At 41.2% G+C, this 12,359-nt stretch overlaps 1 protein-coding gene across 1 annotated transcript in view; it reads left to right on the top strand.

Annotated features, from left to right (window-relative positions):
- The first annotated feature begins 1,855 nt into the window (after positions 1–1,855).
- LOC136866414 (transient-receptor-potential-like protein) overlaps positions 1,856–12,359 on the top strand; it is a 208,634-nt gene continuing 198,130 nt past the window's right edge. The window contains exon 1 of the mRNA XM_067143337.2: positions 1,856–1,925. The gene's annotated coding sequence lies outside the window, so the exon portion shown is untranslated. The remainder of the gene's footprint in view (positions 1,926–12,359) is intronic.

Below are 12,359 nucleotides of genomic sequence, written 5' to 3'. Positions count from 1 at the left end.
CTACAATTCGAATCGCGGCTTATTTGGTGAACAGACGGCGACGATGTCAATCGATCATGTCGTTTGCTTGCAGAAGGTTGCAGTACTAACTGCCATGTATTCACTCACTTCCCCTGACAATCATTTTGTTGAAGTACGTCGTAATTCAGATACAGTCGAACTGGGCAGCATTCTTCGCTGCACATCAAGCCCGTGCGAGAGCCTCCGTGGCTCCGGCGGCAGCGCGCTGGCCTCTCACCGCTGGGCACCGTGGTTCAAATCCCAGTCACTCCATGTGAGATTTGTGCTGGACAAAGCGGAGGCGGGACAGGTTTTTCTCCGGGTACTCCGGTTTTCCCTGTCATAATTCATTCCAGCAACACTCTCCAATATCATTTCATTTCATCTGTCATTCATCAATCATTGCCCCCAGAGGAGTGCGACAGGCTTCGAATGACTGGAAACAGACTGTGGATTTTCATTAAGTCCATGACCGGTCTAGGAAGCCAAGAATAACGGCCGAGAGGATTCGTCGTGCTGACCACACGACATCTCATAATCCGCAGGCCTTCGGTCTGAGCAGCGGTCGCTGGTAGGCCATGGCCCTTCGGGGCTGTTGAGCCATGGGTCTTTTTGTTGTTCGTTAGTCCATGTCCGGAAACCTCAAGAGGTAGAACATAGCGTTACGTTTTAGGTTAGTAATACGAAAAGCAATTATTAATGGATGAACCATTAGCATTGTTTTATCATCATCAGTTCAAGGAATATTTCACTGTCTGACTCTTTGGCTGAATGGTCAGCGTAGTGTTCTTCGGTTCAGGGGGCCTCGGCATCAATCCCCGGTTCCCTTGGCTCGAGGGCTGGGTATTTGTACTGTCCCCAACATTCCTTCAACTCGCACACCATAAATAACACTATCCTCCACTACAATAACACGCAGTTCCCTATACATGGATACCACCCACCTTCGTCGGAGGACCTGCCTTACAAGGTTAGAAATAGCCACTCGAAATTAAATTATTTCATTTAATGAGAGGACTCAGAAGAAAGTAAAGCTAGGGCTGGAAGATAATGTACCCATTGTCAAGTAGGAGCATAACTGACTTGATCGGTCCTTCAAATTATCGTATCAAATATTTATCACAGCTGAAAAATGAGAAATATAGTGTGAAGTTCATCTAAACGACACCGACGTTCAATTTAAATCTGAATCTTAAAACGGAGTTTAACTAAACGTCGGCCAGAGGAAATTTAAATGTTGGGATGAACTTGGACTAAAACAGGTTCAAAGGCTACATTGCTCGATACAAGCTGACAAAACGTCGCGGTTTAGACGGAGAGGTTCACAAGATCACTTACTTTTTTTCAAATAGTACTCCGTCTAGAGCTCTGCTATCTTCGAGTCTAAAATATAGACCGTTCGCATACTGATCGTGCCAATTGCATGACCTGCGCATCCGAACTCCAAGAACTCCCAAAATATTCAATCCAAGAATTTGTGACTTTCTGATGTGTATTGTTTATGTAATAAAGCATTCCTAATGCTTTGATACAGATGATTACAGCAGACTTAAGACTTTTTTCGATCCCAAAACAGAGTCCAATAAAACATAAATCAGTGGGTTCAGTGGCATTAGTGCAATCATGATATAACTGGCTACAATTCAACTTTAAAAACTGTTTGCTAGAGTGTTCTACTCTGCTCGCCCGCAGGCTTCATCTGGTCTGTACCGCTTGCTTGCAGTATGTGGGTTTCCTGGTAAAAGACAGTAGGTAACGCAATTAGAGTTAAAACCTTGCATGGAGTCAATATTCACTAATTTAATAAATGGGACTATAAAAACCGATACGCCATGTTTCTTCAAGCCCCACAAGTCCTGTGTATCCACAGTTGACTCAACGGATTCTAGAAAAGCAACGTAAAGTCGGCGAAAGTAATTTCGTCGGTAAGATTTTTTCTACATACAGTACTTAGTTACTAGTGCATTATACCTATAGTGAGTAATAGGATTACTGTCTCACAAGAATGGAGAAAGTTATTGTCTTAAGTGTTGAGTAAGTGTGAATATTCGAGTGACAAACACTTGACTGGTGATAGTGACTGGTACTTAATTGCGTAAGTAGGAGAGGTGGTGGAAACCATTTTATTCTGAAGTGATGTTAATGCAGACAAAATGTATTTAAAAATCTTCAGAATTCGAATTACATTCAAATGCCATATTCGGTGATTAGAAAGAGCATTTAACATTATTTCATAAAATTTCGCTGATTTCGACATTCCTTTTCAGAAAATTACGATGGAGAAGTTGAAAAGTTATCTTGTATAATTTTTTTATTGTTTGTTAGTGATTTAACGTCGGACTAAGACATCGAAGGATTTTAGTGACGCAAGGACGGGAAAGTGATAGGACTGGGAAGGTAAAATGGGAAACCACGGAACACCATATTCAGGGCTGCCGACGGTGAGATTCGAACCCACCATCTCCCGAATGTCAGCCCACAGCTACGCAATTCTGACCGCGCACCCAACACAACGACGTCATGAAGCGAAAGACGTGTTCACCGCTGACGAAATAGGACTTTTCTATGACTTTCAACTAGAATCGAAACCTTAACGTACTCTATAAAATATATCGATTTATTCGATTAAAATTAATATAATACTATCTATTGCACAGAATAGTACGCTAAAATGACCGACTAGGATGTGTTAGTGAGTTAAAATAGGCCTACTACTTTTAGTGGCTTAACTTCGTTCTAACTCAGAATGGCAATGCTGGTTTATTTTTGGTTTTGGTTTTTGTTTTATATTTTTAATTTGGCTTTCGGTCTTGTACTTGTTAACGAAATGTACGACATACAACAATATACGACATTTTACAAATATATATTTAAAAAATTCAATTTTAATAATGAATTGTCGTACTGAGATTAACTCACACATGTGAGGCAAACACAACCATATAGTTCCTGAATCAGAGAAATTAACCATACACAGTTAAAATGCTTGGCCCGGCCGGTAATCGAACCCCTCTGAACCGGAGGCCAGTGCGCTGACCAGCTACGAAGCAGAAAGTTCTTCGGTGACGATGGGTTAGGAAGGTACAGAACTAGGAATGAAGCGGCGGTACAAGGCTGAAACTTGTGCACGTATTCTTTATTTCATTTTACGATTTAGGGACACATTTAATCATCGGAACCATGAATTTGCATGTAAAAATTCTACTGTTAATTTGTGTCTCTGGCAGTGCGTAAAAGAAAAGCATTCTTCCGAAGATTTCGTACGACCCTGGAGGAATGGAAGGTAAAGGTTTTCACTATCCCTTAACTCGACGCTAGATTGTAATGAATGGATAGCTTACATCAGACTCCAACATTTAACTTGGAATTTATTTCGGTTATATGTTAGTTGAATCCCGGGACCATATCTTCGGGTGATGGTGATGGTTGTGATGGGGCAAAAGTATGGAAATACCAGCCGTTTGATATGCTTCTATAGGAGCTAAGTCTCGTTTCGAAATTTTTCGTTTTACTAATGAGGAAGCGGATTTACATCCTTCTGAACTAACGAAGCGCGTCTTTACCACTGGGCTAGGCAATCCTCACAACAATGTGTGTAATAAATTATAAACAACTAGCTATTCTCGCAGTTCCGCGCGCCTTCAAGTCAGACTGAATAAATTAACAATTAATAATTAATTAATTCTGCCCAAAGAAAAGCAGCTAGATTTGCTCTGGGTGATTTCCGACACACAAAAAAGTAGCGTCACAAAAATGTTGCAAAGTTTCGACTGGGAAGACTTGGGAGAAAGGAGACGAGCTGCTCGACTAAGTGGTATGTTCCGAGCTGTCAGTGGAGAGATGGCGCGTAATTACATTAGTAGACGAATAAGTATGTGTGGTGTTTTTAAAAGTAGGAAAGATCACAATATGAAGATAGAATTGGAATTCAAGTGTAACTATTGGGGCAAACATTCGTTTATGGGAAGGGATGTTAGGGATTGGAATAATTTACCAAGAGAGATGATCAATACATTTTCAAATTCTTTGCAATCATTTAAGAAAAGGGTAGCAAAACAACAGATAGAGGATCTGCCAATTGGGCGACTGCCCTAAAGGCAGTTGATTGATTGATTGATTGATTGATTGATTGATTGATTGATTGATTGATTGATTGATTGATTGATTGATTGATTGATTGATTGATTGATTGATTGATTGATTGATTGATTGATTGATTGATTGATTGATTGATTGATTGATTGATTGATTGATTGATTGATTGATTGATTGATTGATTGATATTTGAACACGGTTGATCACAACAGTGAATAATCCAACAATAAATAACCCCTCTACCAAATTTAATCTCTCTCCTCGGCCACTACATCGATTACCGTGTCCAAGGCCGCAGCCAGAAGACAGTACTTGTTCCAGAGCCTGTACTTCTAACACATTGGGCATTAGGATCCCAGATGTAAAGTAGCTCCGAAAAACAAAATATAATGAACGCATGGCATTACATGTTCCTCGCATTAAATAATTTATCTGATTTTCAGACTTAATTTTTATTATTGTCAAAGTACATAATTCACCTCCCATACAAACATTTAGGATCGATTGTTTCTGAGAAAAGTAAACCTGCAAGGAACTTATACAGTACTATGCACTAATTTTTTTTAACGATTGTACATTTGGATTGATTTGGCTTGTCTTGCAGTTTTTTTGAGCGACAGTGCATTTGGCTTGTCTTACATTTTTTTTGCTAGTTGCTTTACGTCGTACCGACAGAGATAGGTCTTATGGCGACGATCGGACAGGAAAGGCCTAGGAATGGGAAGGAAGCGGCCGTGGCCTTAATTAAGGTACAGCCCCAGCATTTGCCTGGCGTGAAAATGGGAAACCACGGAAAACCATCTTCAGGGCTGCCAACAGTGGGGTTCGAACCCACTATCTCCCGGATGCGAGCTCACAGCTGCGCGCTCCTAATCGCATGGCCAACTCGCCCGGTACAATTTATTTAACCTTAACCACTTTTCTCCCGCGGAGTGTAAATGTACCATGTATGTCGACCTTGTACTACTAATGGATTCAAATAACGATTTTCACTCTAAATATCCATCGACGTGCGGGCGCCCCTGGATCGCATGTTCGAGATGCTTATTTAATACGCACAAGTACAAGTTTCCGCAAACTGTTAGAGCAGGGCCTCTCAAACGCCCAAATTCTCACGCGTGCATATCGAGGCGCAAGAGCTCCGTGCACTGTGCATCGGTCCCGCTCGGCTCGCACCAACGCTTTGTCTCTGGGCTACTCGGCTTAACTCGGCTCAACTCGGCTCGGATTTGGAGCGCTACGGAGCAAGTGAGGAAGAGGGAGACAGGGGGAGCGAGCGAGACAGGCGTGGGGAAAGAAAGAAACAGCGCTATTGCTCCAAATCGAGGAGTGGGGGTCTGCACTCTGGTCAACTGAGACTTTCCTAAATCTCTGACTAACTTTTGAAACATTGATAAAACTGCATTTAACTTGAAAAATATGAAATATCTGCATTTAAAATGGAAAATCTGAAAATTAACATTCATTAAATAAAATACACACTCGTCAGACCTTGTACTCACACTTACTTGTTACCTGCTTACTTACACATACGTTATTTGAAGGGCGCCAGCTGCCACTCAGTGCAGCAATAATAGAATGAGACTCTTGACTATCTCTAGGGTGTGGGGTAATAAGCTTACTTTTGACAACATACCATATAAGTTCTGGGAAAAGGAGATTGGCGTTCGGTTTCCCCATTCATTTTGAGGTTAAGATATTTTACTGTGAATGAAATAAAACTATGAATTCGTTTGATAGAACAATATATATTCTTTAAATAATATATCAAAAAATAGTGAGTCTTGTTGCGATAAAACAGATGAGAATATGAAATTATGACATTGCAACTGAAAGAAACTAGGCATGAATTCGAATTCTTCTTGACCGGACATTTAACATTTATACGAAATATTTCCCTCACTGATTCACTTGACTGTACCTTCAACACTTTGAGTGTAATTACGACGTATTCCTTTGATCTGGTGTTTACTGTAGATGTTGTCACGCCTAACTTGGTGATACATCCTTGTGACTGCTTCTTCTCCATATCATCTGACTTCTTTGCAAGTCAATATGGTATTACCTCTTGGCAGGTCCAGGGTTGCCCTCTCTGACTCCCTGGTAAGCCCTTGCGTCCGTGTCTTCCACTAAGTGACGGACCAACTTTGGCCTCACTCTCTCAATGACCAATAATTAATGGCTCACTGAGTCTTCTCCATCTCTCGTTCACACTCGTTGACTGACCGACTGAGGCCTCTTCATCTAGTAGACTTGTTCACTGTACTGCTTCCGTTTAAATTATGACTCACGCTACAATATGCACCCACCTTTTATAGACGTTGGTTGACACAGCTACGTAACCTCCAGAAATAACAATGACATACTCGCACAACGCCACAAACCGTTACATGTAATGGTGAAATCCCCCGGGGCGGCTGAGTCTCTGAGCGAATATTCTAAAAGCTCACGATGACGTAGCCATGACTTGGCAATGACATGGCAGAAATGCCAGCAATATTGCACAATGTAAGGATGTCACACTCAACATCTGGTATATCGAAACTCTCACTGTACAGGTATTTAATGTTAATCTACATATACGTATATATGCATACACTCAATTACAAATACGCATGCGACAAGCTTTGCGTACTGGAATTGAATAATAATTATAACAAAATAATAGTAATCTCACAGATAAAATAATAATAATAATACGGACATAATAATAATAATACAGATAAAATAATAAAAATACAGATAGCATCTTGTAACGGGATTTGAACCGTTACACAACCAAGCGAAGTCGTCTTTTGCACCGTGCACAGTGCATACACCAGGCGCATGCACCCTAAGAGGTCCTGTGTTAGAGTTACGAAGAAACCACAAATACAGTCGAAACCGGTTATTACGACTCCGAAGGGACCGTCAATTAATGGTTGTTATAGGCGATAGTCGCACAAATGGTCTCAGGATTGGTTTTCATTTTTTTATTTTTGCTAAAAATCTCATATGTGTAAGTTTTGGGCTGCACGCTTACATGGTTAATAAACAGAATAAAGTTAAAACTTAAAAAAAAAGATCGAAATTGCAATACAGTATTTGTGGAATGGGACTGAGAAGAATGTTTCTCCTAACGTTTACACAGTACGTTCAGAAATAATATGTCAGCAAAATATGTAAAAATAGTAAGTGAGGAAAGAAGTAGCAACAGTGTAAATTGATGGAAATGGAAAGTGTTACACCATGAATACCTTGACCGAATGCCACCAAACTGATACCCCAGAATTTCCATGCCTGTTAGATATGTCGAATGAAATTTCATCCTCATACGACCTACTTGTTTGTACAGGAATACACCATTCCTAAAGATGGCAGCTGGTGTGTGTACGTGATGATGTGTCTAACGTTACTGTCTCTTTTCAAGTAGAGATCACGACACAGCATGCCTAGAGGACATGCACGGGCAGTTTATCGCCATTTTTCGGACTTTGTGAAAAGTCGAATCATGTGCATGAGGGATATGGGAGCATCATACCGACAGATTGCGGAGACCGTTGGCTGTAGTGCAATGACTGCAGAACGAGTAGTGACGAGATGGACTCAGGACAAAAGTGTGGCACGAAGGACAGGCACGGGTCCTTTCAGAAGGACTACACGACGAGAAGATTGCAGGATTCGTCGGCTGGCTCTGACGAACAGACGGATGACAACAGCTGAAATCCGGGCAGGGATTACAGGCACGAACAGTCAGCAACATATTACTGGAGACTGGGTTGAGATCTCGAGTTGCCATGGCGTTGTTTACCGCTGACACCAAACCGCAGACGAGCGAGACTTGTATGGTATAGAACCACAGTCAACTGGGACATCGAGTGGTGTTCTGTGGTGTTCAGTGATGAACATCGCTTCTGTTTGTGGAGGTCACATCGACGTGAACATGTCCGTAGACGACCTGGTGAAACGTTACAGGAAGAAGCGATTATCGAGGCACATACCTCTTCAACTCCTGTAATTATCGTGTGGGGAGCACTTGGATATGACAGCAGGACGGATTTGGTACTTGTTGAAGGGGGACTAAATGCTCGCCAATATGTGGCAAGAATCATAAACACTGTTGCCATACCCTTCATGACGAGGATACCAAATGACATATTCTTGCAGGATAATGCAAGAGCCCACACTGCAGATCACACCAGAAACGCCTTGAGCATTGTACGGATCCTTGGCTGACCTGCCCGGTCCCCTGATTTGTCACCCATAGAGCATGCCCGGGTTGTGATGGAAAGACGTATACGGTCATACCAGCTTCCAGCCAACAATATTCATGAAGTGACACAACATGTGTCTCAGGCATGGCAATAAATCCCTCCAGATGACATTCGGGGTCTGTCTGCTTCGATGCCACACCGAATACAAGATTGTATTCGTGCCCGTGGGGGTCATACGTCATACTTATGATGATGGTGATGGGCAGTTCCGAATGAGCTGAAAGTTTAATCATTTAATACCTGTTATGTGGTGACCATCTCCACAAAGTTTGATAAATATCGGAGTGTACTTCACGGTGTAACACTTTCCATTTCCACTAGTGTGTAATGTCACACACGGCCTTGACTAATAAATGAGATGTCGCCTCTGTGCTTCCAAATTGTAGAAATCGTTGAATGTGGTACAGCCAATTCCTTCGCGACGCTGAAGTTTGTTCCCCCATTTTATAATCGCCATTTTATGTATGGCATTTCTTCAATATTAAAAACTTCCCCTTTCTTTTGTGATATCTTCACAGCGATGCTTGCCTTGACTACTTAACAGACAGACTGTTTTGAAACCTACAATCTAGTGAAAACAAAAAGCTTTACATTGTTGTCGGCAATCCCCAAACGCGTAACAAACAAAAACAAAAATTGGACGTTATAGTCGATACAGTTCTCCGAAAATGTGATAAAAGTACGCCGTTTTATACGATTTGTCCTAATAAGCGATATCGTACTAAGCTATTCTTTTAAATACAGTGTTTGTATTGAATTTAGACAGGACCGTTAGATTTCACCATTATATCCAATATATCGTTAAAAGCGATGTCGCAATAAACGGTTTTGACTGTATATATTTTTCTCAACAAAACTAACAAAACAAATGGCATGGCACTACAGCCCTGATGAGACCACTGCGCATCCCGAAGGCCTGCAGATTACGAGATGAGGTATGGTCAAAGTGACGAATCCTCTCGGCCGTAATTCTTGGTTTTCTAGGTCGGGGTCACCATCCCGCCTTCAGATAACTCCTCAATTGTAATCACTGTTTGCTTCGATGCCACACCGAATACAAGATTGTATTCGTGCCCGTGGGGGTCATACCTCATACTGATGATGATGGTGATGGGCAGTTCCGAATGAGCTGGTTTTGGTCTGAGTGGACATCGAACCAACCCTTAGATACAGGTTTTAAAAAGCCTGACCTGCCCGGGAATCGAATTATATCATGACAATAGTATTGGTGATTTAGAAAGCCTATATCGATTAAATTTTCCAATAGTTAACTTGACAAATAATTATAAAACATTTGGACGTGGCGCAAAAAAAAACGTTAAAATAGCTGCTTATGATGAGTTGAACATAAAGGAAACCGGCTTTTTTCAGATTTGTAATTAACTTATGTATACCAAGTATTTTTCTCAATTAATTCTGATAATAAATACGGAGATAATAACACCAAATACGACAAATTTTCTGATTCCCATCACACCTTATCCAGGCTCTGAACGCGACGAATGTTTGTAAATAGTTTATTATCATTTTAGTGTGTTTTAAATCAGCTTTGGTCAAACTCTCGTTATTTTTGCCATATTTCTAATTTTGTTTTTATTTTGAGTTTTTGTGATTGTTTTTGGTGTTTTTCATCCAAGCGAAGAGCAAGTTCGTGATGCGAGTATAAGAGAGCTCTCAGCCAGAATCTTGATATGCATTTTAGTCATACCGTTTCACCATCCCAGCAAGCCGTTCGTCATACATGATGCATTTCTTCTTTTTCATTGAACTTTCATTCGTACTTTATAAAGGTGAAGTTCGTCTTCTCCCTCTCTCTTTTCCAAGACATCACCACGTTTTCTGGTTTTGGTCTTCCTAAGAGCATATTCAAACGGTTGTTCCAGTCCTCGACAGAATTTGTTGTCCTATGGCTTCTTTGGTGACATTTCCACATTTCAATTCAAAATTCCTGGTTCTCCATCCAATTCTCAACAAAGTAATAAAAATGATACTTGGATGACTCGGAGAGGAATACAAGTCTTGCGTTTTATATTGATCATCTAAGATCAAGTGGTAAGGATTGTCCTGGAGTAAATACTTGGGGATTACGGAAAAACACTTCTCAGGTAATTAACACCTACCTACGTGGTACGAGATGTCCACAAAAATCAAGTGATACGGTATGTCCTTGGTACGAAATATCCGGACACCATGTGTTCTAGAACGCAAATAAACCGGTCTTGTTCAAATGATCTCAACAACTACACAGATCCCGCGTCATTAAATCGCTCGATCGTGAAGAGGGATTTACTTTATGAAAAACACACGGAAGAGCACAGAAGTAAACTCTCCTTACACAACCAGCATTACCTTACTAAAGCTATGTATTATATAGTATAGTTGCCCATAGAATATCATGGTGAATTCAGGATGAAGCTGTTTACTCTCATAGACATGATATAGACTTTTGGGCTTATGCCGTGTCAAGAAAATAAGTTGAAATTCCTTACGTTTCGCAGAGAACTGTGCTCTGCGTCATCAAAAGAAAATCTCGACTGTCCACGAGAAAGCCTTTGACCTTATTTTATTGACACGGCATAAGCCCAAAAGCCTATATAATTTCTATAAGCATGGATCGTGAAAGCATCAATGGCAACAAGTTTACTCTCATGTTTGGATTTACGAGGGCTGTAGGTAAAATAGCAGTAACTTAGTCCAGACACTCGCAGGAGAACGGACATGCGCAAATAGGATATAGAAACGTTAGATGGCGCGCTGTTGTCGATGTATAGTGTGCAACTGACGGGTATCCAGTTGGGAGTGTTGTTGCTGTGTGGCGTTGAAGTGAAGATTGCCGATTTTACCTATCAAAGGCTTGTTTTCAAAAGGTGATCAGTGCTTGCGGATTAAAATCGAAGTTGCCCATAGCAAAAATGCATCAGAATGTTATCGAGGGTTATGTGAAGCCTGTGGCGAGAATGCATTACCGTATAGGACGGTTGCATGATGGGTCAAAGCGTTTCGTGCGGGTCAGAATGAGACTGCGCATTCCTCAAGATCAGACTGACATCGTGAGTGTTCTCGTTTCCCTAGACCAGGGATGGCGAACCTTTTCCAGCTAGTGTGCCATTTTAAGTCTGTTTTATAATTCTCAACTGTTTACTGTGCCACTTGTTATTTTCTTTTAAAGAATGGCTATACCACCACCCCCCCCCCCCCCGTACGACTTCCTTTCTTAATTTCCAATTATGTTTCACTAGCGAATGTACCCGTGCTTCGCTACGGTATTCTACATTGTATTCGAATATCGAAGTAAATAGTGTACATGCAGTAAATAAGATAGTTTTAAAATTGCATGTCTCTTAGCGTTATCCGAGAAAGAGCATGGGGAGGTCCCCGTACGTTTCCAATGTAAAGTGTTTGTTACGGATTTGTGATATAACGGCAGGCTCACTTGCCTACTGGCATTCACAATCAGGTTGGGAAGTTTACATTATAATTGCAGGCCCCATTGCCTACTATGCGGACAGAATCGATTTGGGGAGTTTTCGTTAAAATGGCAGCCCCCCTTTCCTACCTCCAGACAGATTACAGTTTTTATTATAATGGCAGGCAATTACCCTACTATCACTCGAAATTGAGTTGTGCAGTTATCATTATAATGACAGGCCCCTTTTCCTACTGCCAGCCAGCGTACTGCCAGTCACACCAAGTTGGTGAGTTTCCATCAAAATAGCAGGCCACTATGCCTAATGCCAGTCACATTTTAGATGAGTACATTTCTTTATAATGGCGGGCACCCTTGCCTACTGCCAAACACAATCGGGTAGGGGAGTTTTAAACAAAACTGCATGCTCACTTACCTTCTGCAAGTCAAATCGAGAAGGGAACTATTCATTACAATTGTAGGCCTTCCTTACTAATGACAGTTACACAGGAGTTGGAGAAGGAACCCTTTCCTACTGCCAGTCAAAGTCGGTGTGGGGAGTACTGATTACAATAGCAGACCGACCCTTTCTCGATCGCTAAATC

Source organism: Anabrus simplex, chromosome 3 (genome assembly GCF_040414725.1).
Source record: "Anabrus simplex isolate iqAnaSimp1 chromosome 3, ASM4041472v1, whole genome shotgun sequence".
NCBI lineage: Eukaryota > Metazoa > Arthropoda > Insecta > Orthoptera > Tettigoniidae > Anabrus > Anabrus simplex.
Note: the sequence above shows the minus strand (reverse complement) of the source record. Positions and strands in the feature narration are given on the sequence as shown.